Below are 27,201 nucleotides of genomic sequence, written 5' to 3'. Positions count from 1 at the left end.
TTTTTTTGAGCCGAACTGAGGACTGTAGCCCAGAAACTAGCTTCCCAGATTACTCTGAGAAACTGATCCAGAGAAGCATGGTTTTCAGCACAGTTTTATGTCTTGTCAGAACAAAGAACAACATCAAACGAGTCAGGGATATATTCCTTCAAGGTTTCAAAAAAACAAAAAAAAAAACAAAAACAGGTCAGCATGTACACAGCGAGTCAGTATGGCCTTGGCACCTGGGAAGGGAGTCTTATTGAAGGAGGACCAGCATTGGCGTCCCAGGAAGGGAGGCATTTAATCTTTATTTTTAACACGATATTCTTTACATCTGGTCCATGTGCCCTTTAATAATTAAAGCAGATCTACAATGTTCGATAGACCACAAACAGGCAGTTTTCATTAGCGTAAAATTCAAGTTCACTCATGTATAAGCCGGAATGATTTCCCCATATCTCAATATGTGAAAATTTCTTTTATCAACTGCTAAGTGGAGTAAACTGGACAGAAAATGCAAGAGATGGAGGAATATCATGTCATTCCTCTGATGAAGTATAGCAGAGTTATTAAGGGATTGATAGTTCCGTAGCCAGGGTTCAAATTCTGCTTCTGTTACTAGCTTTGTGACCTTGAGTGTTACCATGTGTTTCTGATGTTCTGACATCTGAGACCCCCGGAGAGGCTGCCCCTCCCAGGCTTAGCCTATTTCTAGAAATATTAAAGGACTCACCTGGAAGTTCACCTTTTCCCTGCAAACCGACCAATCCAGAGCCTGTATCCTCAACAGCCTCCATTAGGGGACTCCTACACACCAGGCCACAATCCGCCTGCCTTAATCACCCCTACCAGACAGCTAGGGGCAGCCCTTACACCCTAGAGCCAGCTGAAATTGTTCTAACTAGCCAACCAATCCTAAGCCTGTTTACCCTGCCTCGCCCATTCCTTGTCCTGGAAGGAGAATAAAGGCTCTGGCCGTGTCGTCCTCCTGCTACTTCTGCCTGCTGACCGACCCCGGTGCTTCTCTGCGTGGCCTTCCGTGGCGTGGCGTCATCAGTGTGGTGTATCTCCTCCACTCGGTAACCGTAAGAAGCTCTTTTTTAAATTACCGTTGTTTCCTGATCCGTTGGCTTTTCCGTACCTGAAAGTTAATGAAATCTATGTTTTGAAACACCTTGGGAAATTCATTTAGCCTCTTTGAGCCTCAATTTTTTTCTTTTTCTATGAAATCGTTGCTCACAGGTTTCTATATGAAAATGTGCATGAAAGGCTCAGTACAGAGCCAGGCTTGTGGGAAGAATTCAACGGGTAGTATTGATATTATCCTTAATCAGATTATTAGTATTGTTACGTAGCACGCCTCTGGAAAGTATGGGCCAAATCTGGTTCACCTCTGCATGCATCTCTAGTAGCTGACAGAAGACGCTCAAAAAAAGTTTGTTGAATTTTAAGTAAGTTAAGGCGTTTATTTTTCTCAGAGGTCCCTGTGACTGAAATGAAAGACCTAATTAAGCAACCTGCCTTTATGAGCAGAGTGCTGTGAATTAGCTGCACCTTTGCAGGATGGCTGAGCAAAACCATTCGTTCTTGGGTATATGTATTTTAATTTATTTTCTAGGTCAACACATGAACATAGCTAAACACACAAAAACAGTAAAGTGACGGGACAGTTCTTCCACGTACACTTTTCTCAATCCTGCACTATAAACTATTAAGAGTTTGGAATTTGGGATATATCCTTTGAGGAAAAGGATTTTTAAAAATCCAATAAATAATAAATGTTCTTCCCTCAGAGCCTGGTGTCTGCCGGGGACGAATGATTGCCACATTAAGTGGAAACAGTGTGCATCCTTTATTAACAGGGCTCTTCGAAAATTGCTGCATCTTCCTTGTTTTATTCTGATTGTGAATTCCAGTGGCATAGCATAGCAGTGAGTCCTGGTAAGTGAAGTGGAGCCACTCTCAGGAAGGCTTTGGACTCAAATGACAATTAGTGAGGAATGAGATGGTCTGAATTTCTGTCCCATATGTGCAGGCTCTGATCTGCCTCCAACGTGGATTTCTTTGCTCTGCTGGGGAAACGTTACCCAGTGCGCCAAGCAGGAAGTGTTAAGAGCAGATACTGTTGTGTCTGGGCGATCATTTCTTGGAACCTAAAATTCTCTATAATAATTTCAGAACTTATGGTGGCTATGGGGGAACAGGATATGAGAGAGAAAAAATGTGGTGCTGTGGGAAACTCCTAAATACCATCGGCGCTGATGCTGACTGACAAGGTGATTAAGCGGTAATGGCTACAGAATTGCGCACGGATCCCCTTCTCTCCTTAATCTTGCCTCTCAGGTTGCCCTTTCTGTGGGCTGATGCGGATTGGTTTAAAAAGGAACATAAGTTCTCTTTTTCCAGGTCATAGAGTCTCCCTTCTTTTCTTGCTGTTTGTCTTTTCACTTGTGTTGCGACATTTAGCCCTTATTTCAATATATATTAGGGCAATAGACAAGTTTGGACCCATATCAAGAACACATACCTTCTTGAGAATTTATGATTTTCTTTTTTTGGAATTTATGGGTTTTTTTAAAGTACTTTTAAACACTGATTTTACATGGCCAAAATTGCTTGTTTTTTTCTAACAATGGCTAACTATTAGGGTTGGCCTGAAAAAATAATCTATAAATAATATTAAAATCATTACTGTGTGCTAGAAACTGTGCCAAGTTTATTGCATTTATTACTTCTTATCATTACAAAAGTTCTCCAGGTTATACATACGTATGTTACAAATGAGGAAGCTGAGACTCACGTTCAGGTGGGCAGCAAAAGTCACTCAGGTGTAAGTAGTGGCTACAACCCTACAACTGAGGTATTTTTCTATCTGCTCCATTTTAGTGCTTCAAATCACTATCATTTTCAGTGGATTCCTAAAGTATGAAAAAAGCATTTATTTGGTTATTTAACATAGACATTCACATTATTCGTGTCCTTGGGTAGATTAAGAAACAGGAAGAAAGGATAGATTTTCTGGTTGATTCAGATGTCTAATTCCATAGCATTTCTAAGGAAAGCTGATCTTTTCAGTCTTGTCCAGGCTCCAAATTGCGTGTCTGTAACTGGATGCTTTTTCATTTCCTGTGGAAACTTTCTCCTCAATTGTGAGGAGTCCCAGGAACGCACCAGGCCCCCTCCTGATGTCACAGTCCCCAAAGCTGAGCTAGGGTGGCAGACATGACAGGATTTCATGAAGACCTGGGATTAGGTGGGCCTTTGATGAGGCATTTAATTTGGAGTTTAGCTTTAGCACTCTTGCACACAGCAGTTACCGCTGAGTGGTGGATAATGCCTGGGGCCTAGGCCTTTAATCACCAGATGTTTGTTCTGTCTTGCTAGAGAGATGTCTTCAGCTTAGCATAGAAAACAATACAAGTTATCAAACAAAGCTGCTAGAATGCCAGCGAACAAGCACGTGTCTGGAAAGTTTAATAAAAGTCGCCCACAAAAGGCTCATCCTAGGGATAAACAGTGAAATACAGAGGAAGGAGAGGGCTGAGTTTCTCCCTTCCCCCTGCCCAGGACCCAGGGAACCAAAGGGCAGCCAGCTTTCTGGTTTGTTCCCTCTCTTAGCACCCACAGGAACCGAAGGCCATTGTGGCTGTGATTTTTTTTTTCCCCATCTCTTTTTCCTTCCTTTGTTTTTGCTTCTCAAGTGTTCAAGGCTTAAAGCAGAGGGGGTTTGCTTGTTGTTTTCCCCCAGCCTTATCATAAAGTGTTAATGCTGAGAAACTGGAAACCTCTCAGGACTCATGCCCCTCTGTGGCTTCAGCTGTTCAGTGGTGACAATCCCCAAAGGCTACATACTGTACAATTCCAACTATATCGCATTCTACAAGAGGCAAAAATATGGAGACAGTAAAATGATCAGTGGTTGCCAGGGTATGAGGGAAGAGAAGAGTACATAGCTGGAGCACAGAGGACTTTTAGGGCAGTAAAACTATCTGTATGATACTATAATGGTGGATATATGTCATTAAATACGTGTCAGTACTCATAGAATATACAACTCCAAGAGTAAACCCTATTGTAACTATGGATTTGAGGTGATAATGATGGGGCAATGAAAATTCATCAGTTGTAACAAATGTGCCACTCTGGTGTGGAATGGTGATAGCAGGGGAGCTTCGCGTGTGTGGAGAGGTGGACAGGGCAGATGGGGCATATATGAGAACTCTCCCTGTACTTTCCACTCCGTTATGCTGTGAATCTAGAACTCTAAAATATTAAAAATACACACAAAGATGAAGTGTTAACAAAAATATAATGAGAATTTTTTTTTAATCAACATAGTTCGATGTTATTTTCTAGACATCAAGATAGGTTGAATGATTTATAAAGAGATGGATAAGATAAATAGATATAAGTACTTGTATAAAATTATAAAGTACATGCTATTTTAATAACAAGGTGTTGACTATTCTGGGTCTTTTGCCTCTCCATATATACTTTAGAACCAGTTTGAGATAGTTATAAAATAACTCGCTGTTAATTTGACTGGGATTGAATTGAATCTATAGCTCAAGCTGGGAAGAACTGACATCTTGACAATATTGAGTCTTCCTATTCATGAACATGGAATATCTCCCTCTTTTTTAGTTCTTTGATTTTGTTCATTAGAATTTTATAGTTTTCTTCATATAAATCTTGTATGTGTTTTGTTTGATTTATATCCAAGTATTTCATTTTGAGGGGAGGTACTAATGTAAATGGTACTGTGTTTTTAATTTCAAATTCAACTTGTTCATTGCTAGGAAAGCAGTTGACTTCTGTACTCAAGCTTTGTATCCTGCATCCTTGGTGTAATCACTTATTAGTTCCAGAAGATGTTTGGTCAGTTCTTTCAGGTTTTCTGCCTAGATGATCATGATATCCATAAATAAAGACAGCTGTATTTCTTCCTTCCTAATCTGTATCTCTTTTATTTCCCTTTCTTGTCTTATTGTATTGACTATGACTTCCAGTATGATATTGAAAAGGAGTGGTGAATGGAGACATCCTGTCTTCTTCCTGATCTTAGTGGGAAAACATCTAGTTTCTCACCACTAAGTATGATGTTAACTATAGGGCTTTTGAAGATGTTCTTTATCAAATTGAGGAAGCTCCTATCTATCCCAAGTTTGCTAAGAGTTTTTATTATGAATGAGTGGATTTTGTCAAAGGCTTTTTTCTGCATCTGTTGATATGATCATGTAATGTTATTGACTTCCATATATTATATATTTTTTGGAATTGATACTTTCACAGTCAATTTCTCTCTGACTGATTTAATCTTCAGCCCACCCCTCCTAAAGATTGACTTTGCTTCTGTTATGGGGTTAGGCTAGGGCAGATTAATCCAGTCAGGAATTGAGCTAATTTGAAATTGGGTTTCTGTCTTTGAAAACTCCCTGTTTCCAGTTTACCTTTATTTCCAGTGTGTGACCCTCCTATTGTGTGGTCCTTTAAGGTTGGTTACAACTGGAAATCTGGAATACTTGACAAGGCGCTTTCTCCCTAGTGGTTCCTGAGCTCTAAGTTTTGTTGTTCATTCCTGTGAAATAGCCCAAATCCCTGCTCAGATTCTCAGTTTCTCTACCCTCTGCTCACATTCTCAAACTCTGTGCCGCAACTTTGAACTAGCAAAGTTTAAAGTGAAAAAGTGCCACAAATATGGGCTTCACTTTTCTGTGATTCCCCTCACTCTATGCTTTTAGCCCTGGACTAACTTTTTGCTTTGTTTCTTTTTTAATCTCCAGTAGTGAATTTAAATATATTTAATAATATATTCGTGTTTTTATTTACTGAAGGAGAATTGGTCTGAATTGTTTGTCCACCAGTGCCAGAAATGGGATTTTTGTTCTTTGTTTTTGAAAGATATTTTAGCTAGGCAAAATTTTTTTGACTGTCTTTTTTCTCAGAACTTTGAAGTCTTGCTGTTGTCTCTGACATTGAATAATGCTGGGAGAAATCTCAGTCTCACCTTGACAATGGATTTGAGTTTTCTGCTTAGGTACCTAGCCTAGGTATCTAAAAATAACTTTTCTGTTCCTGACCTTTTACAGATTGCCTAGTGTATGTCTTTGTATAAAGCTTTCAGGATATATTTTTCTTAAAAATGAAATAGAAATTTTTTGATATACAAATTTTTGTCTTTAGAAATTAAAGTATTCTTGCATTATATTTTTCCTATTTCTTGTAGTATTCTCTACCAGTTAACATTGTGGTATACTGTTGTCTGTTGAATTTCTTTAACTTATTTTTACTGTCTTTGTCTTTTTTATTTTCTGTGTTTATATTATGTTTTACATCTATGTCAGTAATTTGAATAACAGAAATATTCTGTTACTTTCTAATTTATTTAAATGCATAATGTTTTTGGTTTTCTTTCTCATAACAATGGTTTTTGTACTAGTTCCCTTCTTATGCATCATTTTGTTTTAATATGTTGTCTTTTGAGTTCTTTTTGCACTAAGATTTTATAATTTGAAACAATGAGAGACATTTACTTCTAATCTTTGAATTTTATTTTCATCTATCATGGACTTGTTTTCTATTATTTGCTTACACAGTGCATTTGTTAAGGTAATGCTAGCTGCCATAACAAAGAAATAAAAAATATCTATAATGTTTCATATGCAATATAAGTTTATCTCTTATATGGACATTCCTGAGAGTAGACAGCTCTGACAGGTTTCCTCCCAAGAACCCAAGCTCTTTCTCTGTTGTGGCTTTACCATTTTCAACACGTAATTTTCAGAGTCAACATATTTGTCTGTATCAAGCTGGTAAAATGCAAGCAGCCATATTGTATCTAATGTGGAATTTTTCAATGGGCCAGTTCCTTCTTCCTTCTTCCTTTGACCCTCCCTTCTCTTTCTTTCTTTCTTTCTTCTTTCATCCTTTCTTTTCCTTTTATTTTTTCTTTAGACTAGCCTAGTAGCCAAGGTTGCTTTATTTTCTATTTTGCTCCTTTTTGGGAGTCTGAATCTACACATTTTATTTCTTCTGATACATTGTGGTTAATCTTTAGACACGCCCCATAGAAGTATATCTTTGCTTTATTATTTTATTTTTATTTTTCATCATGAGCTCTAGTGAGAGCTGAATACTTTGTATTATTTCCATTTTTCTGCAGCCTGAGGAAATGGCAAAGAAATGGGTAAAACTTAGCTGAGGTGGTGTGTATTCTTAGTTGGAACAGCTTTAATCTGTTCTCTCTCCTGAGACTTTCATAATGGAAATAATGAAGTAGTAACATTTATAACTGCGGCTAGGGTGAACTGGTTACACCATTCTGATGAGAACAGACCAGAGAGATTGCTTTTCCAGGACTCATTGCACTTAATCTAGGTGGGGGAGGGAGGGATGCACTCTTTCCTTGGCAACACACCTTTATATAGCCCTCAGGCTTTTCCATCTCGACAAGAAGGTTAGTTCCCTACTTCACTTTTTTCAATTACCTATTATAGGGATTTACAGTCTTCTTTCCAGTGTTCTTGTCATTATAATCCAGAATTTCCAAAGTGTTATCAAGTATGCAAGTTCAGTTCCTCTGAATCCTTAGAAGCTAGAGTAAATATCCATTACCATACGGTCACACAAAGCAACATAAACATGTCACCTCATGTCCCCTGACTATAAACAGGGCAACAAATAATAGATTCCTGATAGATAAGAAGCCACGCTACTGTAAAAATAAATGTTCTACCTACATCTCTAATAAAGGAAAAGGGATTCCTAAATCTTATCCCTCTAATGAGGCTTTTAAATTATTTCCTTTTGCCAAAGCCACACAGAAAACTTAGGCTCCCTTAAAGAAAAGCTTGCCTTGGATAAACTGGATCTAGCCTGGCATTAAGTGAGGGTTTCTACCTCAAAACTCTCTTTTTGGCAACCCAAATAATATATTTAAGGGTAAGACATTTATAGTCAATTTAGATTTATTAATGAAAAAAAAAGAAACAACTTTTATGTTCCCAAATAGAGAAACAATTATGTAAACAACTGTAGTTCTCAATCATGGAAGGATTGTGATGCCTAAAAATGCTTAAATAGTTGTAAATGACATAGCAAAAACTGTGATAAAATGTCATACCAAGTTGTCAACTCTGCAAAGTCAGATACCATGTCTGCTCTTCACCATTTTATCCCTATGCCTATTGCAGTGTCTGGCTGTATAAACGGACTGGAGGAGCAAATAAATGAAAGGTCAGATCTGACTATAGTTGACCCTTGAACACGTGGGGGTGGTGGCGCTGACCCCCGCACAGTCAAGAATCTGCATATAACTTTAGAGTCAGCCCTCCATATCCAAGGTTTCACATCTGCAGATTCAACCACCCACAGACCCACAGATCATGTAGCACTACAGTACGTTTTTTTTTTTTTTTGGATTTGCTTTTGTGTATTGTGTTAACTTTTTCTGTGTAACAAATTGCCCTAGAACTTCGTGGTAAAATTTATTATCACACACTTTCTGTGGGTCAGGAACCTGGGCATAGGTTTAGCATGTGCCTCTGACTCAAGGTCTCTTAAGGGGTGGCAGACACACTGTCAGCTGGGCTGGAGGTCTTATCTGAAGACTTCACTGGTGAAATATTCATTTCCAAGCTCACTCATGTTCTTGGTAGGATTCAGTTCCTTCCAGGTGGTTGACGAACTGAGGGCCTCAGTTCCTCACTGGCTATTGGCCAGAGATGCCTTTAATTCCTTGATACATGGGCTCCTCCATTGCGTACAGTACGTATTTATTGAAAAAAATCCACATATAAGCAGATCCATGTAGTTCAAACCCATGTTCAAGGTCAACTGTACTTTCCTTCAAGAAAAGGCAGATCAGGTGATAGGTACTCAATGTAATCAATTCCAAGACACCACTTCCAAATAGAGGTACATATCTAAAGGATACTACCTAAGATACTACACAAGTTAACTTTTTTTTCTCCAAATGGAATTTGAAGTTTTTGAGTCTTCTTAATGAATTCAGTCCATTTAAAAATCTCAAAAGAAATATACATCACATTGAAATTCTACCAAGTTCTAAGCAGCCACATTCTTTTTTTCTTAGCTCAGCTCCTAATTACTATAAAATTTTAACAAGTAGTTCACACATTCAAAATTCTGTGCTCTGCTCTTCAGATACCCCAAATCCTTTAATCATCTCAGCACTGCCAGCTGTGTCAGCACAGAACCAGGGAGGAGTACCATAGCCAGTGAGGAGTGGAGTGGCCCAGGGCTTCCTTCTTTCAAGCCTAGAGTAGCAGACAGGATGCAAAGTAAAGCACAGTCACAAAGCTTGGGTGTGTTTTTCAAAGACCAACTGAATATTGAATGAAAGGGGAAAGTTTTCATTAAGCTGAAGAATCAGAGAAACCAAAAAAGTTTGAGACATTTCTCTTTTAGAAGAGTCAGGAAATAGCAACTTTGAAATCAAAGAATGTTTAGCGTTTTGAATACATGGTCAGGTATTTTTAAAATACCGACTCTGCAAAGTTACCTGTAAGCGTACAAAGGAGAACAGTATGACAGTTTTCATTTCTCAGCACTTCAAAGTTTATTCATCTGATCATCACAATTTTGTGAATTACTTGACTTATACTCAATGAGCTAATAATTCATAAAAGAGATACGTTGTCCATTCATTCATTTATTTATTCATTCAGCAGATGAGTGTAGAGTTGTTTTCTAAGCACAGGAGAAAAATACACATCCAGACCGTGTTGTGCAGAGGCAGACAAATGAACAGATAAGTAAGTGCAGTAAAATTCTGGCTGGCTGTCAGGAAAAGACACATAGTTTGATCCCTACCTCATTCTGTGAAGTAAAATAAATCCAAAATATTCATGTGGCATTGCTTAAAATGCATACAGAAAGACTCAGCTTAAATGTTTATGCCTCACCTTTTGAATGGTGGGAACAGATAAAAATAGTTAAGCAGGAAACATGCTGTTATATGTAAAGACTTCAAGTTCTTCCAGGTTTTCTAGGGGCCAGCCAGCCAGCAGAGGGAGAAGAGTGTGATTACCTGTGTTTGCATCCCAGCTCTGCTTCTTTCCAGCTGGGCGAACTTGGCTAAATTATTTATTTCCACATACCTCATCGTCCTGAAATTTGAACAGTAATAGCACTTAGAGGGTTTGTGTGGGAAGTACATCAAGTTAAGACACCTAAAGAACTTAGACTGTTGCCTGGCCCATAAAAAGTGGTATATGAGTAAAAGCTATTATTACTCGAGATAATGTCATTTCATAAATGAAACACACAGTCTGAGCACAATAATGTAAAAACTATATATATTCATATATATAAATGCACATATAAAACCATTTCTGAAGCATATAAATTCAACTGTTAACAATAATTAACCTTTAAGTGAAGACTAGGAATGTGAGGAATTTTTTTGACAATGAGAAGCTTTCCAATTGTCCCAGCAACATGTATTGAAAAGACTTATTTCCCCCACTGAATGTTCATGGCACTCTTGCTGAAAATAAGTTGACCACAGACACATGGGTTTATTTCTGGACTCTTGCTTCTATTCTGCTGATCTTTATGTCCTTATGCCAGTATCACACTGTCTTGATTACTCCAGCTTTGTAGTAAGTTTTGGAATGGGGAAGAGTGAATCTTCCGATTTTGTTCTTTTTAAAGACTATTTTGGCTACTCTGAATCACTTCCAATTCCATATGAATGTTAAAATCAGCTTGACAGTTTCTTCAAGAAATCATCTAAGATTCTAATAGGGATTACCTTGAATCTCTAGATCAATTTGAGGAATATTGTCGCCTTAATAATATTAAGTCTTCCAACCCATGAACATGAGATGTTTTTTCCTTTTTATTTAGATCTTTAATTTCTATCAACATTATTTTGTATATATTGTGAGTATATATTATGCACTTCTTTTGTTAAACTTATACCTGAGTATTCTTTGTAATGCTATTGTAAATAGAATTGTTTTATTTGATGGTTCATTGCAAGTATATAAAAATCCAATGGCTTTTTTGTATATTGATCTTGTATCCTGCAGTCTAGTCAAACTCACTTATTCTAATAGTTTTCAAGTGGATTCTTTAAGAATTTCTGTGTATATAGTCATGTCATCTACAAGTAGATACAACTTTACTTCTTCCTTTCCAATTTAGATGCCATTTATTTTGTGCCTAATTTTCCTGGCTCGAACCTCCATCACAATGGAGGCAAGAGTGGACATCCTTGTCTAATTCCTGGTCTTAGGGGGAAGAAACCAGTCTTTCATCATTTCGTATGATGACAGCCTTATATTTTTCATAGATGCAGTGGATCAGGTTGAAGTTCCCTTCTATTCCTACTTTTCTGCATGTTTCTTTAATCTTAAAAGAGGGTTGGGTTTTGTCAAATTCTTCTTCAGTATTGATTGAGATGATCATGTGGGGTTTCTTTGTTTATGCTTTTTTATTGATAATAGTGTGTTAATTTTCAAATGATAAATCAACCTTGCATTTCTGGGACAAATCCCACTTAGTCATGGTGTATAATTCTTTTCATATGTTGCAATTTGGTTTGCTTGTATTTTGTTGAGAATTTTGATGTCCATATTCATGAGAAATGTATTTGTAATATTCTTTATCTGTTTTTGGAATCAGGGTAATATCAACCACATAAAACAAATAGAAAAGTGTTCTTTTCTATATTTTGGTATACTTCATGAAGAATTGGTATTAATTCTTTAAATGTTTGGTAAAATTCAGCCATGAAGCCATCTGTTCCTGGGCTTTAATTTGTTGATAATTTTTCAATTACTAATTGAATCTATTTAATTACTGTAGATTTACTTAGATTGTCTCTTTTTTCTTGCATCAGTTTTAGGAGTTTCTGGCTTTTTAGAAAATGTGTTCATTTCATCTTAGTTATTTAAAAATAACTATACAACTTTTCATAGTATTTAATTTTTTGTGTTTCTGTAAGATCAGTCATAATATTCCCTCTTTCATTTCTAATACTAGTAATTTGAGTCTTCTGGGGTTTTTTCCTTAGTTAATCTAGCTAAAGGTTTGTGAATTCTATTGATCTTTTCAAAGAATCTGCTATTGGTTTCATCAATTTTTTTCTATTTTGCTATTTTCTACTTCATTAGCACCTACTCTAATCTTTAGTATTTACTTCTTTCAGCTTGGTTTAGGTTTCTCTTTTTTTTTTTTTTTTTGATCAGTTGCTAAAGTGAAGGGTTATGCTATTAGGCTGAGATGTTTCTTATTTTTTAAAATAGAATTTCCCCTAAAGATTGCTTTAGCTGCATCCCATAAGTGTTGGTATGTTGTGTCTTCACTTTCATTAATCTCAAAGTATCTTCTAACTTCTTTGTATTCCTGTGACCCACTGGTTGTTTAGGAGTGTGTTTTTAAATTTCCACATATTTTTGATTGATCCAGTTTCCTTTCTGTTATTTCTAAATTATGCATATTTTAACACAAAACCAATAGATAAGATGGGATGAAATACTGAAAATATCCTATTAACTAAAAGACAACAGTAGTCAAATAGTGACATGTTAGACTTACACCCAATCATAGCAATAATTACATTAAATATAAATCAACAAAACACTTCAATTAAAAAGCAGAGATTATCAGATTAGATAAAAAGCAAGATACAACTTTATGATGTTGATATTAGGTACTATAAGTATAGATACTGTAGGTATCATTAAATATAAAGACATTAAAAGTAAAGAACAAAAAATATATATTATGCAAATATCAAGCATAATACAGCCAGTATGACTGCATTAATATCATACAAACTAAACTTCAAGACAAGGGATATAACCATGGAAAAATAAGGCAGTGTTATAACTATAAAAGGGAAAATCCTTTATATAAACATGTATGCATTTAATAGAATTTCAAAATATATAAAGCCAAAAAAATAAAAGTTAGAACTAAAAAGAAAATAAGCAGGTCCACAAATACCTTTGGATATTTTAACACTTCTTGCTAATTGATAGGAAAATCCAATAAATGATTAAGTGTACAGAAGATCTGAGTAACACTTGGATTTTTCTAAGGTTAGGTTTCCTGAGAAACAGACTCAGACAGATGTTAGTGCACAAAAATGTAATGAAGACTACTTTTGTAAACAACTTTAAAAAAGTGGAAGAAGCAGAATTGAACAGAGAACTAAACTGCTATGATATAAAATCAAGTATGGTCTTGGTGTAAGGGTAGACAAATATTACAGTCAGAAATGACCAATACATATACAGTTCAATAGGTAGCTGATGATGCCGGGATAACTCAATGAGAAAAGAATGGTCTGGCTGACAAATGTGACTTGAAAAGCTGGTTATCCATTTAGAAAAAAATGAGCATAGATAAATATAGCATATTTTTATATCTATCATGACAAAGGACTTTTGTCCAGCATATCAAAACTATTATGAATCAATTCTAAGAAGAAAATAAATTTAAAATGATAAAAGTCTTGAACAGCACTTTTCAAAATATAAGAATGGCTTATAGGCACATATTGTTCAACTTTATTGTCAGGAAAATGCACACTGAAATCATAATGAAAAATGGAATCAAAATCAAAAAGAAATTTAATACTTTACTTTTTAATTCTTGAAAAAGAAAATTAAAGATGAAATCTAAAATCAGAAATTGAAGCTAAGACACCATGGATGAAGTCATGGTTTTAAAAAAATGAATTTTTTAAAATATAGAATTAAAATTAAATGATTGTAGAAATTATGGTCATGGTATAGAACATAAATTTTTAAGTTTGATCATGAAAATATCATGTGCATATTAGTATCAGAAGTGGGAAGAGAACATTAAACACTTTAATTTCATCAACTTTTATATAAATGATGTTCTAGCTATTGTAGGTAAATTTTTGCTACAGATGTCAACTAGATACTTATAGATATACAAGTAAAATACTTTCTGGTCAAAATTTTCAAAATAATTATTTTTCTATACGTATATGAAATAACTATAAATGTGATGAGGTAGCCCAAGGATGCATTTATGTTGAAGTACCATGCTCAAAATCATCGTCAGGCTCAATGATGAAAGGCGTGCATTAGAGTCTATAGAGGTTTTTCATGTACCTACATACAAACAAGTTCTGTTAACGAGAGAGCATTTGTAAGTCCAATGTGTTCGTAAGTCCAACAAAATTAGCCTAGGTACCCAACTAACACAATCAGCTATATAGTACTGTACTGTAATAGGTTTATAATACTTTTCACACAAATAATACATAAAAAACAAAAAATAAAGAAAACATTTTAAATCTTACAGTGCAGTACCTTAAAGTACAGTAGTACAGTACAACAGCTGGCATACAGGGGCTGGCATCGAGTGAACAGGCAAGAAGAGTTACTGACTGGAGGAGGGAGAGGAGATGGGAGATGGTAGAGCTGAAGGATCATTAGTAATAGGAGACAGAGGGCAAGCTGCAATTTCACTCACGCCTGACGTTGACAGAAAGCACGTTCACATCTTTGAAAGTGTGGAACTTTGAAGGTTCGTATGTAGGGGACTTACTGTATATGCAAAAGGAATATTTAAATAAAGTAGTGAAACAAAGGTAGAAAAAAAATCCCCAGAAAGCCGAGATACCAACAACAAGGTTACAGGAATATATCATGTATTTGAAATAAGCTTGGAACTGGCAGAAACTAAAGAATTTCTGCTCAACTCAGCAACATAAGTATATGTGAATATTCTGAGAGTTTTGCCATCATCAGTATGACTCGGCTCCAAACTCCCAATCTCTATATGCTTCTATTACAAGTTACATATTCCCTGAAGGAAAACGCTAATGGGCCCATCTTGGATCAGGATATCTGGCTGTGGACAAGAGGAGAGGGTGATATTAAGCAGACCTGGGCTAGTAGCACCCTCTCCAGTACTCTCAGAGAAGAGGAAATAGTTTTGAGCTAGGAAGACACACCAAGATATTCATACTACATCAAATGTCCAGTTTTCTTTTATTCTCCATCTTTTATTCCCAATTTAGAACATTTGTTATTTCTTTTGTTGAAATTACCTTCTTGCATGTATCTCAGGAAAAGCCAGACAGGATTTATCTAGTTCCATGCAAGTCATTTTTCTCCAGTTGTTTTAATGGTGATAAGTTTTCTTAAAACATTTATTTGAAGAATCATCTAGATCAATTAAGTAAAAAACTAACAATGAGATTTTTCACATTGTTTCTCTATGAGTCTTATACCATTAAATTAAAAAGCAGTTCTAGGCTTACATTGAGTAAGCCCAGTTTAGCTCTCAAATAATTACTAGGTAGGTCATGTGAAATTAATTTTTTAAAAGTTACATTATGAGGCAATTAATTTTATCTCAGTTACCTAGATTTGTCCAAAGAAATTCTTGAACCTTAATTATTTGCCACATACTGTCAAATTCAACAATTCTATAGCATTAAATCAAGAAAGTAAACAACTTTAAAGATATACATATTAGGAGTAAAAATATTAATTGCAATTTATCAGTTTCTCATTGTTAATATTTCATTGCTGGCTTCATGAGGAAATTAGATTTAATAATACATATAGTTTTCTCATGCTACCATTTATAAAAATGGTACAGTAGAAGGATCATTGGCTTTAGGAGTAGACAAACTGAATTCAAATCTTAATTCTCTTTTAGCAGGCATATAATTGTCTTCAATTTCCTTAACCACGGTGATCTCATTTGAGTCACATAAAATAGAAAAATGATGTATAACATTATTTGTTATGAAATAAATTGATAATGAAAACATTAAGGCAGAACCTCACACATAGTGGTTGTTTCATAAATGGTTACACTTATAAGTTTTTCTTATAAGATATGAGAAGGAATGAACAGAGAAATGCTGACATATGGCTGAACATAAAGGATAGTGAATGAATCCTTGCTGAAGAAGGGGGAGGGGAGAGAATGAGAATGAATAGAGAGAATTTTATGATTAGTATCAGGAGACATCAACAAAGGTATGGAATAGACAATCTTAAAAACAGCAAATGGAAAACAAGAAGAAAAGCTAATAGTCTTCTATTTCCAGAAGCTGTATTCTTCTTCAAATATACAGAATCTGTGGTGCTTTAGAAATAACAAAATGCTCTTTGATAATTTTATCTACGTTCTGTGGTGATAAATAACCTTTCTTACGGCCCCTATGTCAGATAACTTAGACTAAGTATCAAATAACTCCCTAAATCTCAGTGACTTCAACAGAAGTTTCATTTTTGCTCAAGCTATATGTTCATTTGGGGTTAAATTTAACTCCTTTTCTTCATTCTGGGACACAGGATGAAGGAATGACCCCCATTTGGGACATTTCCAATCTCATGGCAGAGGAAGAAGGGAACAGTGACAGAAGGACATGATAGTTCCAAAAGTTTCTACTCATCAATAATGCCCATCACTTCCGCTCACATTTATTGGGCAAAACAAGTTATGGATAAGACCGAAGTTTGTAATTTGGGATATTCAGTCTTCCCACAGGAAAAGTAGAGAATATGTTGTGTAGTAATATAATAATCTAAAAGAGGCTCCATCCCTTTCTTCTCTTCCAAAAAAATATCTTACGGATTAGATAAGTACTTAAATACTGCTATGGCCGTAATTTGATACTTTGCTTTTCCTTAGCAGTAGAATGCAGGATCCTTTCACTGTATGTCAGGTATATCCTAAACAAACAAGAATTCTCTCGCATGTCTGGGGATGATCTCAAGATATATAAAGGGTTGAACACTGGCCTTTATCATGCTATCAAAATATTATCTTTAGCTGACATGAATTGTTATACTACCAAAATATTTGGAGAACGATTGAAACCCAATTCTGAGGAAAATTTCTGAAGTCTAAAACATGTAAGAGTTAGAAAAAAAAAAAAACTTTAGTAGGAAATAGAGGAAACTAGCCTTGTTAGTTCAGCAAGTTCATCGCTGATATCTGCTGGATAGAAAATTAAGCAAAAAATTGAGTCAGCTTAGGAGAACTGTTGTTCTGATTGGCATGTGTTGCATTAAAAAAAATTCTAGAATTGGCTATTAATTTTTTGGGGGGGACCCATCCAATTACACTTGGAAGTCACTCTTTTATGGTATTATGATAGTAGCTATGGCCAAACCCCCCCCCCACTATTTCACAGTAATAGTTTATTGAAAAATTTGACCAATCGCTCTGTCAGTATACATTAAGCTTTCCTGTGTGCTAAGCATTGTGATATGCATGGGAATGATCTCTAACAGCTTCCAGTATTAAGGTTACTCACTGTATTAGAAACTTGATTAGCTACCTATGTATAACGTTCCACCTTGCCTTATTGTCATGAATTCTGAAGGTTCTGAGATTTTACTCTTCTTGCAGACTAGCAAGTTAACCTGCCACAGTTTTATGGATGCTGGTAGATTACAGAGACTCCTGGTTCAGAAAAGGACTATTTATTACTCATAGTAATAGTGAGAGCTAGAGTAGTTCCCTTTTTTTTTTTTTTTTTTTTTGCATTGTGAGTCCAAATCCCAATTGCTATGTGGTTACGTGAAGAGGAACAGAAAGCACTTGCACATGTTCTACAGGAGAGAAACTGTGATTAGAACCCTAATATTTTGTAATAGGAACTAAGCACGCCTGTCCTTTGCTCCAGTGGGAAATGTCACTGTCATTATATTTGAGAGTAAACATGTTTTCTCTTAGCTCTGGTGTGTGGAGGGGAACACTGTATTTTCAATGCTGTTGTCTCTACAAACATCTTTAAAAGGATCAGAATAAATGACTGTAAATTCCTCCTTTTATAAGACATGCAAAAATATGAGAGGTCCCTGGAGAATTCTTTCCCAACAGTATCTGCTCATTGGTACTCATCTTGTCTTCTGGCGAATCTCCCCATGAGTACGCCACTGTTTTTCATGCTTATTGATCTGAACAATGTAGGATGGGACCAAGTCCATTGATTTGCTTTATATGCCTTAGCTATTTACTGTAGTTACAGTTGATTTTACGTTTTTTTGTCTTTTAACCTTCATACTAGCTTTTTAAGTGGTCGATCCACTGTGCTTACCATATATTTGCCTTTAGTAGTAAGATTTTTTTTAAATATATTTTCTTATTTCTAGTTATGGCCTTTTTTTGCTTAAAGAAGCCCTTTTAATATTTCTTGTATGGCTGGTTTAGTGGTGATGAACTCCTTTAGGTTTTGCTTGTCCTGGAATTCTCTCTCTCCAATTCTGAATGATAACCTGACCAGGCTGAGTATCCTAGATTGTAGCTTTTTTCCTTTCAGAACTTTAAATGTTATCACACTGAATGAAGGAGGTGGAGAGTTGGGTGAAATAGGTCAAGAGGATTAGGAGGTACAAACTACCAGTTATAAAATTATAAAATAAGTCACAGGGATGTAATGTACAGCTCTGGGAAAATAGTCAATAATATTATAATAGCTTTGTATGGTGTGTAATATATAAAAATATCACTATGTTGTACATCTGAAATTAATGTAATGTTGTAAATCAACTATACTTCAATAAAAGAAAAGGAATGCATCAGCAGGACTCCAGCTAGCAGGAGGCAGCCAGTCTGCAATATTGACCATTCCCCACAGCTGGACTCAGCCAGCCGAATGAATTCCGTAAATCTTCAGGGTCTATTACAGAAATACAAGTGACTTTCTTAAAAATATGCACTGACCTTTCTACTTGGTCCAAAATCGTAATCCAGGTACAATAAGGGGCATCAGTGATTTCAAGTTTCATCTTGTCCCACAAAGAGGAAGTCTATGGCAATTCTATCCCATATCACAGCTCTGGCCATTGAGTTGTTGCTTACCTGAATGGATTTTAGAGCTGAGATGGTATGATTGATCATGTCAGCCAAGTTAAGGGCCAATTTCATACAATCTTTCCTAACTGTGTATCTCCCATTATAAGAATAACTGCCCACAGGGTGTGTATAAATAATGAGCCATTTATCTCTCAAGAAATCTCCTGAGTAAGTAAGGGTGACCAGAGTTGGGGGAGATTTCCACAGTCATCTGAGGGTTATATCGTCTACTGATAGTGTTTTCTTAAATGCTTGAAGGTCTTCTGAGGTCAAGTCATCGTGCTTTCAGGAGGAAGTCAAGTTAAAGCCTGACTTACACACAAGAAGCAAATGGACATGGTACCCTTGGGAATAAAGTGCTATTTACAATCGTTGGTGACCCCAAAGTAAAACCTCCATTGGTCAGGGTCACAGGTTAACAGGGCATCCAACATGGTCATTTGTTTAGTCGATAGATCTTAGGATCCCCAGCTCAGTTAGATGAGAACTTGTCTCAATTATATTTGGAGAAACTGCTTGAGGGAAGCCTGTCCCGTTTGTCTGTGCTACCAGTTGGGAGGAATTAACCTCATGGGACTGAGGAAGGGCTTTAAGAATGGAGGTGGGAAAAAGATCCAGATGTGTTGACAGATGTACTAAATGGGAGATATAGGAGATGCTTTTTCCAATAGACTTCTCTGTGAGGTTAAGAAAGATGGTGATCAAATCATGGTCACAGATACCTGGTGGGGGACGGAGGATGGTACCTCAAGTGGTCAGTTCAATTTAAAGCTCTTACAGCATTTTTGGAGGACAAAATCAGGAAATTTTCCTTTGTGAAAAGGCTCTAGAGGTAGTTCTGAAAAACAAAGATTGTTAACATTCCTCCCTTCTGGTGTCTGAGCCGTTTCTCGCTCTGGTGCCAGGATGTTGTTCTCTCTCCACTGCCGCAAAATCAGTGTGCCCCATTTCATTATCAGTAACTTCACTTTTTTTTTTTTTTTTTACGATCATCCCCTACTCACAGCTAGACTTCTCATTGAGAAAGGCCATGTATGAGAAAAAAGGGCATTTTTACAAAATTACAGAAACCTATTATGTTCCCCAGTTTGGCCTGGATGGGCCACTGCAGGGGGACTCAGTGAGCAATGTAGTCAACCATTATCCTGATAAAGGACAATGTCAATCCAACAAGGGAACTCAAGTGGTTGAACCAGAATTAAGTTTATGTCCTTTATGCCCCCTTTTGGCTGCCATCCAAAGGGTATACCAACCAAGCTGGCCTGGACTTTCCCTTAGGGGAAGGTAAAAAGCTTCATGCCCAGGAATGGTAAGGGAGGAATCCTGATTTTTTAAAATAGGTTTGTATAACCTTCTACCCCATTGATTTTGATCATTACCCAAGAAACAGCTGAAAGGAGATGATACTTTTCTGGGGATAGTTGCATTCAGTGTCCAAACTGCCTTACTCTAAGGTAGGTTGGAGCAGGAAGAAATGAGAAAGGTAGAATTAAAAACTGACAAACAATTTCAGGGAATGATTTCACAATGCACAATATCAGATATATGTGGATGGAAGGAAACATTGAAATTTCATCAAATATCTTGATAATCAACTCATTAAGTGATTTTTTTTGTGATAAAAAACACTTATTAGACTGCAAATAATTTGGAAGGCCAAATACATGACAAGGATTAGTTTCAAATATCTGTGGCCAGATACAGCTGATCATACAGGAACATCATGACAAAAAGTGTAAAGAGTACTGAAACACCACTGTTAGCCTTCAGAAGGAGTCAAAGTTTTGATCTAGTCAAGCTATATGAGTGGGTAAGAGCTATGCCTTGTCCAGTGTGGTTTCCCACGCTACAAGACAAATGGGTCAACTTTTGTCATGAGTAACAAATCTGGCAAGTGGTGGTAACAGAAATGGTACATGGGACTTCCCTTGTGGCACGGTGGTTAAGAATCCACCTGCCAATGCAGGGGTCGTGGGTTCGAGCCCTGGTCTGGGGAGATCCCACATGCTGCGGAACAACTAAGCCCATGTGCCACAACTACTGAGCCTGCACTCTAGGGCCCGTGAGCCACAACTACTGAGCCCGTGTGCCACAACTACTGAAGCCCACATGCCTAGAGCCTGTGCTCCACAACGAGAGAAACCACTGCAATGAGAAGCCTACACACTGCAACGAAGAGTAGCCCCCACTCGCCGCAACTAGAGAAAGCCCGTGCACAGCAACGAAGACCCAACACAGCCAAAAATAAATAAATAAATTTATATATAAAAAAATGGTACATAAAAAATGGAGTCCTTGAAATTGTGTCCAGCCTATGATGGTGGCTGTGTTGCCCTATCTGGTATGATGCTGAATTCAGGCAGCAGTGATGGCAATCTGAATAGCACAGGCTCTAGCCGTCAGTCTTATCAAAGAATGGACCCTGACCATGGTCATCTACATGAGTAACCAAGATGGCTCCATTAATAGCCATGATTTGTTTTCACAGTTTGTGGCCCCAAAGAGGGTTTACTTTAGTCTACCAGTATGTAATAAGTGGTAGACCAAACAGCTAGGCCATTGGCAAGAGCCCAATAGCCAGTAAAAAATAAGAAGGTTCACCAAGGCAAGTATTACCCGCCAAAGAGAGCGATCGCATCCATTTTGGTTCTTCACAGCTGGTGCTGAGGTTGAACAGCACCATTGGGTTTCAGCTTAGGCGTGCCATCACACCAAAGACGCACAGCCCAGGCAGTGTATTGAGAGGACAACTGCACCAGTTATGCTCTCAATACACCGCCTGGGCTGTGTGTCTTTGCTGTGATGGTAGCTTCAGACAGTGGAGTTGCTGAAGCAACTTCAGACAGTGGAGTAAAGGATAAGGATTCCCCCAAAGGCATAGTTGTCAGGTTAATATAAGGCCAAGTTGCTGCCTGGGACAGGCTTACCGATTCCATTTGGCAAGTGAGACTTGATGGGCCCTTCCACAACCTGTTAGCCATTGAGTCTAAACTGACCCATGCCAAGATGGGACTATCGGGCTGGAGAGTCATTAAAGCCGCCATAGGGCCAACGTTCAGTACCAACAAGAACCCGATAGCAAGCCAGTAGCTGCTTTTCCTTAAGAATGTTCCTGGTAGCCGTGGGAAGAAGTGGCAAGTCCAAAACGCAAGGGAATGCCTGCAGATGGAGGCTGTCTCTCTTTGCAAGGGGATCCAATCGACAGAATCATCAGTTACAGAGATTTGTAGCTTAAAGGGTCATTAGAGAAATCCAAGCAAGATGAATATAATGAAAGCTATACCCAGGCACAAACATAACCAACCTGCTGAAATCTAGGGATTAAAAAGAAATTCTTTCAAGAAGTAAGAGAAAAAGTGATACATTACATAAAAAATAATAACCATAATAGCCAACTTCTTGTCAGAAAAAGGTCAGCAGAAAATGGAAGGGCATCTTTAAATTGCTGAAAGAAAAAAAATTCTTTATCTAGAAAAACTATCCTTCAAACCAGAGGGCAAAATAAAAATATTTTTAGATTAAAAAAAAAGAATTCATCTCAAGCACCTTGTGTTGTAAGAAATGCTAGAAAAAAATCCTTCAGTCTAAAGGAAAATGATACCAGATGATAACCTGAATCTCCAGAAACAAAAATCATGGGCAACGGTAAATACAGAATACTATATATATAAAATACCAATTTCTTCTCTTAATTAAAAAAGCCCATATATTTAAAACAAAAATTTAACACTGTATATGTTAATATATATGGATATGAATATATGATAGCACAAAAGGCAGGGTGTTAAATGAAAATATTGTTACAAGGTTCTTATACTTTACACAAAATATATATTTTAAGTAGATTGTGATAACTTAATGATTTATACTGTAACCCCTAGAGCAACCACTAAAAAAAGCAATGCAAGGACGTACAGCAAAAAAGCCGAAAGATGACTCAAAATGGAATACTAAAAGTATATTTGTTTAACCTAAAACTGGAAAGGAAAGAAGGAACAGAGTGACAAACTGATGATCCAAATAGAAAAATATTAAATGGCAGATTTAACACATGCATATTAATATATAGGTGGGCATCAGCTTGGTGCTTTGTCATCACCTAGAAGGTGGGATAGGAAGCGTGGGAGGGAGACGCAAAAGGGAGGAGATACGGGGATATATGTATACGTATAGCTGATTCACTTTGTTATACAGCAGAAACTAACACAATAATGTAAAGCAATTATACTCCAATAAAGATGTTAAAAAATAAAATTTTAAAAAAATGTGAAAGAACTTTAAAAAAGCAGAAATCAGACTAGATAAAAAGCAAGATGCAACTATTCTCACAGAGATGCATTTTAAATATAGAGTAATTTGTACTTGATATTCTCATTGACAATAGTCACACTATCTTAGCTAAACTTAAGTCTGTAGTTTGCAAATATATAGGTAAAAAGTGTAGAGATTGAGAGAGTCAGACTGGAATTTATTATTGTTATTCTCACAAAGAGCAGTCCTAAGTCCTACAGAGAAAAACATGAAAATCTGAAAGACAAGAAAAAACTGGAATGGGGGACAAATTGGATACAAAATGGGATGAAAGCGTGAGAAATGACTTAGGACTTATTACAGAGGCATTTTGAAATTAACATTGAGCAGCGTTTTTCTGCCCAGTGATTTTAGTGGTTAGCGTAAAGAGAGTAAATATAGTTTTGTGCATTTGATTTCTTCTCCCTCTTTCCCCGCCTTTTGACCTCAATTAGTGACAAATATGTTCCAGAATGGGGAGAAGCTACCGTCCAGAGCCTTAAATTGTAAGAAATGGCAGAATTGAAGCAATTCATGAGAGAAGAGAAATTACGTTTCTACCAATTTTGTTCATAAAGGTGTTTTTTTTTTCCTCCTATTCCTTAGTTAAATTTCCCCTTCTAGTACTGTCAAAATGCTCAGCTATCTTTTTCTCCTTACTAATTCTTACATATAATCTTACATGTAATGGAAAAGCTTATCATCCCCAGGAAGTAAAACTCCAGGTACAAAATTTAGTCATAGTACAAAGAATCCATCGTGTGTTCACCATCTCAACTCAGTATACAGAGACATGCACGTTATCACATTATGAGAATCCGAAGTGAATTCCACACATACAAACCTATTCAATTTCAGTATTTCTATCTTTTGAATAAATGATACCTAAAATCAAATCTGCTTTAGTTTTTCCGTGAAGCAAAAATAGCATTCATCCTATAGGATGAATGCTATTTTTGATCCTATTATAGGATTCATCCTATAATCATTCTAGGGACCCGCCTGGAGGGTTGAATTGATTGGAGAGAATGTTGTGTTCATTACCCTTTATATTTGTTATTTTTTGGCCAAGTCTCATGGAGATGTTTTCTGAACAGATTTTTTGATTTTTTTTTTTAATGTCAGTGGTGCCCCTATGTTCAGATTAGTTTCATAAGCTCACAGCAGGATAAAAAATAACCTCATGGGGAGAACATCCCTGAAAAAGAGACATTAATAATCCAAATAAACCCACTGTCCTGAAGAGATAAGAGATGAAGAAATGAGTAGAAGGCTGAATGTAAATTGAACAAGAGACATCAGGTACACAAAAGACTATTCTAGGAAGGAACCTACCTAGTATTCTCCATTTGAATACACACAGTGTTAGACACTGATGTAGTGATTTACTAGAGTAAGCACTGCAAGGCTGATAAGAGTTCCTGTATCTTCCAAAAGCACATATCCTAAGTCTTAAAACATACTGCATTACAAAGTCAGTTGAGAGAGCACCATATAAAGTAATTCTACAGTTTTCTTCCCTTCCCAGTCCTGCTGAGATGTCATCAGCTAAAGCAAGGAGACTTCGCATTCAATAGTAAATAGAAAGTATTTTGGAATGTAAATCTGTTTCCGTAGTGTTAAAAAGTACAGTCTTGGATAAAATATATAGTTTTGGAATAGTTATTGATTTTGTGTCTTGGGCTATATATTATTCATTTGTGTGGAGTGTACGGGACAGAAGCCTTATTAGGACTGTGTTCTATACACACAACTGCTTACCTGTTCCATCCACTCAGGGCACCAGAGTTTTGACTCTAATTTTATAAGATGGGTTCCATTCAATCCTGTATCGCAACAGGGAGGGCTCTTTAATTTGGTAGTGTATGAGAGGACAAAAAAGGACCATAAGAACTACATAACATTTCATGTGCTCACATATAATGAATTCTAAAGTAATTCAATGGTTTTTTTGGTGTTTATTTGCTGTTCTAATTACCAAGGAGCAGATAATTTCTAACCGTGTAATAAGGGTCTAGTTCTGCTCTTCTCTGTGTTCTCTTTTTGGCTATGCTCAAAAAGAGAAGTCTGCTTCTTTCTTTAGGTTCTAATGCCTTATTTTCTTTTCACTTTTGCTCATGGGACAGCCTTTAGCAGTTGATTTCCATAGAAGCTGTATTTTACTCCCGTGAGTTCTGCTCAATGCTAGCTTCCAATTTTTCATATTATCAAAAATAGCTGTGGGGGGCTTCCCTGGTGGCGCAGTGGTTGAGAGTCCGCCTGCCGATGCAGGGGACACGGGTTCATGCCCCAGTCCGGGAAGATCACACATGCCGCGCAGAGCGGCTGTCCGGAGCCTGTGCTCCGCAATGGGAGGGGTCACAACAGTGAGAGGCCCGCGTACCGCAAAAAAAAAAAAAAAAAAAAAAAATAGCTGTGGGCTCTTGCAAGCTCCTCCCCTCTCTCTGAGGCCTGTGGCTGTGCTCTCTGTCATCTGTGTCCTCTCTGTGAAGTCAGTATTATCCTGGGTGCTGTTGAGATGGGAGGGGCATTTCAAAACCTCTTCAGTGGAGAAAGTCATTTTCTGCCCAGAGACTTTATAGAAAAGGCACTGCACTCTAAGCCAATGTAATATGATGTTTCAAAATTGTGAGACTCTCTTTTGGTTGATACTGGGAAGTCTCACAGTACCTTGGAGGTGGTTGAGAGCTATAGGTATTTCCCTTGCAGACTCACTATGAGGTAGTAGGTTACAGTGAAAACAGATTCTGTTACGCATATCAGGATTTGTTAGCAAGCGTGCACAAAAATAATCATGGAACATGTTCGGTAATATTGATGTGGTCCCAGGTCTCTGTCCATTTCACTGTTCCAACATCACCGTATGTGATGACTAAAGGCAGATGTGACATCATTCTAGAGGCAGCACTGACAATGTTATAGTTGGGGCAGATGTCAAATTCTCTGATAGGCGATTATGATGGTTAATTTTGTATGTCAATTTGACTGGGCCATGGGGTGCCCAGATACTTGGTCAAACATTATTCTGAGTGTCTCTGTGAGGGTGTTTTTGGATGTGTTTAACACTTAAGTCAGTAGACTGAGTAAAGCAGAGTGCTCTCCCTAATGTGGGTGGGCCTCAGCCAATCAGTTGAAGGCCTGATAGAACAAAACAGCTGAAGTTCCCCCAAAGAAGAGGGGAATTCCTTCTGCCTAAATGCGTGTGAGCTGAGACATGGGTTTTATCTTGACTTCGGACTCAGACTGAAACATCAGCTCTTCCTGGGTCTCAGACCTGCCTGCCTTCAAACTGGAGTTTTCACCATCAGCTCTCCTGCGTCCAGCTTGCCTCCTGCAGATCTTGGATCTTGTCAATCTCTGTAATTGCTTTAGCCTGTTCCTTATAACAACATAATCTCCTATTGGTTCTGTCTCTCTGGAGAATGCTAATATAGTGATAAAATACAGGTCTCATTACAGAATCCTAAGGCTAAGACAACATTCTGTAGGACTGGGTTTGCTGTCTCTTACTCTCTGTTCTCACAAAGGTCCTGGAGTGGGCCCTGCTGCCATGAGCAATAACTCTCCTCCGCATTCATATTAAATGCCACTCAGTTCACTGATGAAAACACATTGTATCACCCAGTATGTTAACTTTGAAGGGCCCTGATGGTGATTGGAGATAAAGACAGCTAAAGCCTCTGGACAGGAGAATACAGAGTTATAGGCTGGTGTATTCCCAGTCAAATGTTCACGCAGTGCCCCTAAGTTATAGATTAAAAACAACACACACACATATGTTGTCTGTACTGAGGTATTTTAAAAGTAAGTACAGACAATATAACAAAACAGGCTCCTTATTGCCGGTACATGGGCAGCAGAACCCTTCTACATAAGCTAGTACATAAGCTAGTAATTTCCTCTCAGCAGTGTAACTTGAGCCCTTCCTGTTTTACTCCACATTCTATATTATGGGGCTTTGTGAGAGATATGGCATTTCCTATTTTGTACAAGACCAAATCTTCAGATTCAGGCTTTCTTATCAACTTTTAAGAGCATTTAGAGACAGGTGTCTTCATGTGACACATTCTCACAGGCTTGTATTCAGAATCT

Source organism: Orcinus orca, chromosome 7 (genome assembly GCF_937001465.1).
Source record: "Orcinus orca chromosome 7, mOrcOrc1.1, whole genome shotgun sequence".
In the NCBI taxonomy this organism is placed as follows: domain Eukaryota; kingdom Metazoa; phylum Chordata; class Mammalia; order Artiodactyla; family Delphinidae; genus Orcinus; species Orcinus orca.
Note: the sequence above shows the minus strand (reverse complement) of the source record.